Here is a 9412-nt window from a genome sequence, read left to right as displayed (position 1 = left end):
ACAGTTTCTGTGCAAACTCTTTTCCAACGCATGTTATGTGGTTTGCCATGTTTGCTCCGTGAGTACAACTGCTAACAATTCAGTTATTCTGTTCTATATTTATATACAGTTTACGTCATGGAAATTCCCATGAGTCGTCGATAACATCAAAACAGTGACACTGTGTTTGCTTCGGAGAATTATTCGAACTGAAAGGTATTTCACCGAAACGATGACTCTGTGATAATCACCCTCAAGCAAGATTAGCGGATTAGCTGGAAATGCATACTTTTGTATAAGATTTATTATTGGTTATTGAATCAAACCTACTATATTAAACAATAGATTGATTTGATATTTATACCTGGTAATGACTCATAACAATGAACTTCACGAGCACACTTAGCATACCTAATATAATAATGTTAATAAATACAATAATTATATCACTGCATTATGAGAAAAATTTGTGTGCATGGCATGGAAACTGAAACAACGGTGACTTGACTCATACACACCAATGAACTATGAACTTTACGAGCAAGAGTCATCTAATAACAATAGGACATTAAAACTTCATGACTGAATACTAACGTGTTGTCATATAATAGTTTCCAACGAAGATGCCCCCCGTCTAGGTCTTACATATATACCGGTTGCCTGAGGTGGCAGACGTATATGACAAGTTATATTATACACCGATGTAGCCCTCGATCCACGTCGATGATGAGGAGGTTACAAAAACTGAAATTTGTATCGATGAACATATAGTACAGAAATCTACATGCGTGATTGTCATAGGACAACCGAAATGTAATTTGCGAAATAAAGATATGCTCAAAGATGGCAATCTTTAAAGCGTGCGCTTTTTCAAAAGAAATACAGAAACAAACGAACAATTACATTCAATCATTTATTTTACAAATATTGCTCAATTAATTACAAGCATTACATTGTATTGGTCTTGCACATTTTAAAAAGAAATTATCAACTGTGTGGTCAAGCGAGAGGGTAATCTGATTTATCGTCGAAACTTGAAGAAGGAAACCACGTAAATTATAGAAAACTGCGAGATTAGGTTCGTCTTCAATCCACTCATTAATTGCCTGCCACACACGGTCCAACCGTTTTTGTCGAGTATCTAGATTCCAAAAGAAAGGCGACAGGCTTTTTAGGTGAAGTAGTTTTTTTAGAACAAGTTTCCTACGCTGTCACGCACTAGAGATGGCTCCAATGCTGATACATGGATAACAATGATCAGTTCATCGCCGCTGTTTAATATGTGTGTTGTGTGTTGCTGACGAATTTGGAAAACCCAGTACATTGTGATAACAATATATTACCCGACACAATTGCGAATTGGACAATAACAATAGGGAATTCTACGAACCAATGAATGGTGCCAGATCTAATCTCATTGTGTCATTATTTCTTTGGATATACGACATTGTATTGTTTGATTGAATGGTCTTAAATTACATTTGACATGTAAGTGAAAGTCAATACAAATGGCCGTCACTCGCACGAAAAAACAGGGGTATTTTACGTTCAGTAAATATGGTGGCGTGATACCCATTGACTCGTCTGCGGGTTACTACATGAATATTCGTGTCTAACTATGGTTATCATAATATTATCACTTAATTAAGTATAAATTGCTGTGTTGCTGTATTTCTTTAATATAAAAAAGTACTATCAGATTAATTTGTCAATTAAGGTAGCGAGATAGTTTATTGGCAAGAAATATGCCGACCTACAAATTGAAAAAAGTGCATGCGTGAAACCACCAAACCTATATATATATTTCGGTAGACCATGGTTTAAAGTTTTAATTAATATTTTTTTTTTTCAATATTGTTTAATGGTCACATGACCTCCAAGATTAATACGACTGGTAAATTTGTAACATGAATACAATTGAAAACTGCGGCTCCACTATGATGCCATGCCAGTGACCCCGAAAGTCATGTCATTGTGGAAAGGAAGTCATGAAATTCTATCCCGTATTTCTATTTTTTCCTTTTGTTTTATTTATTTTTTTGAGCAAGCGATTTATTCTCCAACATTTTGCGATTGTATAGTTATGCAGTCCGTTTTTGCGCAACAACAGTGAACAAGTCATTGAAAATGACACAGTCCCCGTTAAATTTTTAAAAGTTTTCTTTGTGCTCGTCATATTAAAGCGGAGGGGTTGTCGCGAGCCTGTCCTTGAAATTTGAGTTCCAAGTGGCTTATACAACAGATTGTGTTCCTTGTAGTAGTAATATGGCCAAAAATAAAAACAGCCGTTATTCGGCCATCTTTGATCTGATTATGAAACACACTGATATGTATGATGTATGTGCCAAATATGAATGAAAATGGTACATAAATTGTGGAAATATAACAGTAAGGCCAACAAGTCAGATGGCTGTCAATCGGCCATCCTTGACCAGATTTTGAAACAAATTGCCATGGACATGCATCCTAACATGTATAAAGTACATGTATGTGCCAAATTTGAATGAAAACTGACAGAGCACGTCCAAGATACCGCATAAAAAAACAAAATAACAAAATGCCTGCCAGTCGACCATCTTTGATCCAATTGCAGAATAAATCGTCATGGACATGTATCCTAACATGTATAATCTATGTACCAAGTTTGAATGACAACTGACAAAGCATGTTCAAAATACAACAATTTCAAAAAACAAGATGGCTGCCAGTCGGCCATTTTGAATCGAATCGCTAAACCACTGCATGTGCATATGTCTCACATAAAGTACTAGGCACATGCAAAGAATGAACGGAATTGGTCCAAGGGATTCTGAGATATGACTCCGGACGAACGCACGGACGCACCGACGGAGACCGAATTATAAGTCTGCGAACGGGGACTAAAAAGTGCCTCATAATTCAGTCAAAATTAAAATACGGAAATGAAGCTTACGTCTTATAGAATCCATGCGTCGAAACCACAGCTCAGTGGCAATGGCCGGAACGATGTCATTTTCGATCGTTCACGTGGATGTGCTCCGAAAACAAACACTGAGAAAACGAGACAATTGTGAATTCTCACTTTAGGGGCGATTATTTCGTGTTCAGCACATTTGTTTGTTCCAACAACTTCAAAATCAGTTATTTGGAAGCTCGGCATAAAAACAAGACATTGGTTACTGTTTTATTGTTATTATAACTCGTTTTATCGAAGGTTTTCCGTGACCATGTGAAGTTTTTCGACTGCTTACTTGATAACGCTTAGTGACGTAACTAATTATAGCCCGCGATTATGCAAAGTGGGCGGTGTTGTTGTCACATCGCAAACAGTCCTTATCATAATGGGGTGTTTGTTTTTCGTCTGTTTTATTTGAGGCTCAGTTTACTTCAGTCTCGGGCTTCAGTATGCCGCGAGTTTCAAAAATATTTCACGGCGAAAGAAAGCGACAACGTTACGAGTCGTCGGCAAATTCAATAACCCCGACTAGTGATTGTGCTCAGAATGCTGTGGAAACCGCGATGACATCTGTTGGGTAAGTCCCCATGTTTTGCTCAAGTGTATTGAGAAGAAATTTTCGCCGATGTTTCGCGGAGGAATTAAAGGTGCTGTATGTTCGCCGTTAACAGCATTTTCTATAAATATGAATAAAAACATTCGCAATTACAATAGAAACAGCTGTGAAATATTTCTTTTGATATTCGTGAGGATGTGTTATTCACACTTGTAAGTGAGTTCTTTATTAGTGTGTTTCTTTTGTTTCACGCAGAGACAGCTACCCATCGGTTGCCCGAGATTGCATGCGTAGTTATCTCCCAGGAAATGTGTCGGAGAAATACGAGAGGTGAATATTTAGACAGTCATTCCAGGGGCAACTTATTTCAATGTTGTAAATTTTTTGTTCGTTTCGCCAATTTTCACAGACTTGACCTTTGTCGTGTAGCTATGTTCTTCATAGTACAAGTTTATTCCTGATTGAGCCTTCGCCTCCCAAAACAACATAAAATTAGATATAAAATTTATCATAGATTTTTTTTAATTCAGAACGGTTATACCTGTAAATAATTTACATTGAAGGCAGCTAAAATACTTCTGGAACATTGAAGACAAATAAATATAAATTGTCTTATTTCTTTTTTATTTGGTAGGGTGGATACAAAGAGTTCTGTTCTGCATTGTCAATAATGCCAATCTGATAATGGAAGATATACTGCATTTTTTATGTATTCAGCATTGATAACATTACTTTACATGTAATTGTTATTGATATTTTCTTGCAATTTTTTTATATTGTATTACTGTGGAAATAAAACATAATTCTGATGTTTTTGTTTTGCTTCTCTGTTTTAAGTTGTGGCTGTGACTTGAGACATCAGACAGAGAATATTTTGAGGGACAAATTAAAAATACCGAATTAGTCTGCATTTTCTTAGGTTTAGCAAAAGAGGACATTTTCATGACAGTGTGAATTTCTAAAAAAGGAGAGGAGCATCAATACACTAGATTTATGGAGCAGATAAGGGGGTGAAAGCTGAACATGTAATGAATCAAAGTACAACACACGAATAATTTCAGGACTATATACACAATTTATTTACATAACTGTGTGACAATCGCCACGTTTATGTCCTTTCATAGGCTTACTACATGTTTGACAGTGTCGTTTTTTATTTGCACTGTCCCTGCTGAATTTCGTTGACTCATATTTTGGCCCCTCTTCATATTCGAAGTGGTCTAGTTTCGAAAGTCTCTTCGTTTTGTTTACTTTCGTCTTCTTTTTTCTGTCTGTCTGTGCTTTGTAGTCAGCATTGTGAATTCTGGTTTCGTAGATATGTCTCCAGACTGAAACGGCGGGTTGTGTTATCGAAATTTCCATGGCATTGTAAAACTTTGAATTGAATTTCAACAACCCACTGTTGAAGTGTGCTATTGCTAAACACAATCCTAGTATCAATTCTGTTGCGCCGTGGTTTTTCTCCTTTGGTAAATATCCCCAAATTACATGATGTAGCGATACATTATGATTCTGCGTGTAGCAGTTCACTGCTCCTTCCAATAACGCAGAATCTGACAGCTTGTCAATGATTGGTTGAAGCTCACTAATCACTGCCTCAGGTATTGGTCTCTTTAGAGGTCGGTATGTGTTCCCAAAACTGTGTCGTTCTTCCAATTACACCAACTATTGGATCCAGGGGGGCAGTCGTCATGTAGTGGTTTCTCAAAAGTACTAGAGTAATGCTTGAGAATTGCCCTGGTAGCTCTCTGCATCGCTGGAACATTGCCTACAATAAAATAAAAATAGTCAAATTTATTCAATGATTATATAATATTATGAATTTCCGAACATGACACATACTTGTATTTTAGAATAACAATAATAGGAACATGCCGATTTGACAATGAACTGGTAATAATTACCTTTGTTTCCTCGGATGGCGATATCATAGAATACCTGAAATGCGTTGATTACTTTCTTTGTTAACCGCCCTCTTCCAGTTAATGATTTTCCATCATCAAGTTTAGTTCCTGGAAGGTAAAAAATCACATGACCGAATGAATATTTTCAATAGATGCTCCTATGTTATACACACTGAGTCTTTAATTTGATTGTATTTTTATTCAACTCGGGGATGTATATTTTACACCCCCTAAATAACTGGTCAACTTATGCAGGACATAAAACCCTGGCCCTGTCTTTTTAGATGAAAAAGAGCTGGACCGACTTTCTGCTGTTCTGCTGCAGTCTTCATTTGTACATTGGATATCGAGATAACTACAAAGCCCCTGTCGGTTTCGCTCGGCTACTCTTTGCCAACTTTACAGAAACTGCAAATTTCCTTTTATAGCACTGTTCAACATCGACATATCAATCAAACGCAACTCGCCGTTTTCAAATAAATCACTTCTTTCTTCAGACACTTGTTTCGTCAGATAACAATTTTATTTTCCTACGCGAGGCCGATACAGGCATGCCGTGAACCTCGTCGATACTTGCGTTCTCAAAGATGTCGTAGTCTGACTCTTCCGATTCACTAACCTGACGATCTGATTCATGGCTGTCGTGACTATCTTGTTGTTCTTTGTTGTCTTCCTCCTGAATTCTTTCTACCAGATCGTCTTCTTGGCAATGCCACGCTCCTCGCATTGTATCTTTTAACATTTTCTTCACTGGCGTGGTTATTCTCTTGATGTTCTGCTTTTTCCTGTCACGTTTTCTCTTTCGGGGGAATTTTCGCGTGTTGCTAGTCTTGTCCATAGTTTGTAAATGACAAACCTAGGAAGTGGCCCAGCGCAGTTCGAGATCCACATTTTGTTTTTTTGATCATGCATATTAATGAAGACGATTCTTTTGAGGAAAACACCATGCGTCTTTTGAAAAGTACAGAGGAAGTGATCCTTTACGTAAAATTGGATATTGGGAGGTTAAAAATAACAGCTCTTACCAGGGACCCTCAAAGTCTATACTCTCAATACAAACAAAAACAACACACAAATGTGATACACCCATTTAATTTATTTTACAATATATTTTGTCTATTTCTTTTTTAACATCTCCTGATTATTATTTATTAACACATACTAGTACTATCGTGTAGCTTTCTCTTATCAAGAAAAGTAACAGTGTGCATATCTTATCTGTAGGTGTTTACAAATGACAAACATTAGAAGTAATCCTACTTGTCATAATCTAGGCTATGCTCAGTTATGTTTGTCAGTCATGAATATTAATGAAGAGATACTTGTGTGCCCAGGATAAACTAAAATTGTGTTTTTGTTTAAGGAAGAGAAAAACATGTATTTTTTCACCCGAAAAACATTCTTTTCAGCAAAATAAATATCTCACATTTTTGAAAAAAAAAACATTGTCAAGTCCTCCAAAGAACTATCTCGCTACATTAAGCAAATGATTCCGAATGTATAATGTACACCGACAGATGTACTGAATGTTTTGTTTTTATTTCACACTCGGCCGGGACACTTGGCTAACAGAGTTAAAACAATTGGATGGTCTTCACAATGAAAACAAAAACATTTTTTTCGATCAATTTCTGTTTGACCTGTAGCTGTCCGTCTTTTGAAAAGTATGCCTTTTTTTGTTTTTTACGGACATGAGAAAGATATACCCTTTCCTCCGCAAAATTAAGAACGCACACGCGTAATACGCGACCAGTGCAAATACCTCTCGGCCTCAAACTGCACCCGGAATGTGCTTACAGCTGTTATCACGACAAATATTTGCTAAACTTTAAACAAAAATGTCTAACGCACCAATATGTTAACAGTGGCTCAATGCCGACCTGTCGTAAAGTAGCAACACCGGCATCGGCAATTACTTTAATTACTTTTATTAAATTGTTATACATTGACCTATGAACAAATAGTTACGACCTATATATGTGACGTGCCTCTTAAAAAAAAAACCTAAAATAATTAATGATTCGATGCTGTATTGAGTATTTTTCATTGAAGCATTTTTGATTTTGCGTCTTACACAGACATTGAGTTTTAGAAACGTACGTTTAGCACGTACAAAACATGGCAGCGAGCTTTTTGAAAACATTCTAATGTAGGACGCTCTCACGCCCATGGCGTGTAATTATCCCCCCCCCCCTCATTACATTTACATTATTACCACACATCTTTCAAATCAAAATTTCCATGACGTCCTGCATGATACTGATATAAATATGAAATTGCCCTGTTTTCTGAGAATGAGCTCTTAACAGGTGCAGGCATCAGATTGTAGCAAATTTGAGGTCCAAAATGGCCACCAGTAAATCTATATGCTTATGTGAGTCATCATGGTCATACATGTTCTTTGTGTTAAGTTTGAATGAGATCAGTCAAAGCACTTCTGAAAGACAACTCTGTACGTACGGATGGAACCAACAAATAATAGTCCGCAATTTTGGACTTCGTTCGAAATGGGAACTAATAAGAATTTTTTTATAGAGCACTCTGAGAGCGCAGATCTACACCAAGCAGTTAATTTTTCCTATATACTGTGATCGAGTTTGAATGAAATATGTTCACACATGACTGAAATCCGGTTAAATTAACTATTTCCACTCCAAGCATTGACCAATCAATTTCAATTAACTTCCGGTTGATATAGAAGATCAGATGTAAAATGGTGACACTCATCCTTTTAGTTTTTTTGCTTTATGTTGTTAATCTATTTTGCTGGATCAAAATTACTACCTTGAAGATTCACTTTTAAGCTATTGATTTATATAATTTGAATGTATGATTTAAACATGATAGGCTCCTAAATTATTGACGATGACTATGTAAATTGCAGTTTAAATACTAATACAATAAAAATTACATTATGACCTACCATGAAACAACATGTCAAGGTGTTTTCCCCTCAGATTAGGCGATGCAGTGATATACAGTCGTTCATGATGCAGCATTTGAAAATGCACATTATTCATATCAGGTGCACTGAATTCAACAAAGAGTGTGGAAACGAGAGGGTCAACCAGTTCTTCAAGCCATTGCATTTTTTTGTATTTGACCACAATGTAAAGTGTGTTGGCATATCTAGAAGAGTTCCATCTTGTATTCCTAACTTCTTAAAAAATAATTCCATCAACATTACTCTGAAATATTTTTTTATGAAAAAATTGTTTTTCGATGTTAATCTATTTTTGTAACCCACAAATAACACGAAGGTTTACAATAGTGATCATTTACGATTGTAGTTGAATTTCTATTTCTTCAATATTTTCTCTTACATACCTATATTATGAGGTTATTATGAGGATACCTCAAAGTATGCACGAAGACAGTACAGCGAGAGTATCGACCGACGCACAGTGGAGGTCGATGCGAGGGCATACTGTCTGAGTGCATACTTTGAGGTATCCTCGTAAAAACCTTATTATTATACACATTTACCTTCCAAGGATACATCATGGGAATGCCGAAATTCAAAAAGTTTAGAACAGAATCAGCAAACTTCTTTGTGTGGAATCCGGTTAAACCCTTGTGGCAACCATGTTGGTTTTCATCATTATGGGCTTATGCGCGTAATAATTCCATATTTGGTATTATGTCTAGGTCTGCTAATACAGATTTTGCAGTACAAGAATTAATTTTTAGTTATGAAATATTGATATTTTTCAAATTACCTTGATGCAGTTAACACAAAATCTTTATGCAATTCAAAACCATTCGTAGACTTTACTTGTCCATATACATTAGTACGGTGGTGAAGTTCCTTGGAGTGGGCAAGAGTTCCTTCTTCTCTTGAGCTGTCTGTATTAAAAAACCGCTTTACTATTTTCTGTGAATAACAAGCAATATAATTAATTATATTATAGGAGAACAGGATTTCGTAAAGATTTCTTCAGGATAGGAGAACAACTTCTTTTAATGCTCCCAACACTACCTGTGATGGTATTCACTGCAACTGCCTCACCAATAGTCCATACACAGCTCATCAAGACG

This window comes from Saccoglossus kowalevskii, chromosome 15, assembly GCF_978046115.1.
Source record: "Saccoglossus kowalevskii chromosome 15, keSacKowa6.1, whole genome shotgun sequence".
Lineage (NCBI taxonomy): Eukaryota > Metazoa > Hemichordata > Enteropneusta > Harrimaniidae > Saccoglossus > Saccoglossus kowalevskii.
Note: the sequence above shows the minus strand (reverse complement) of the source record.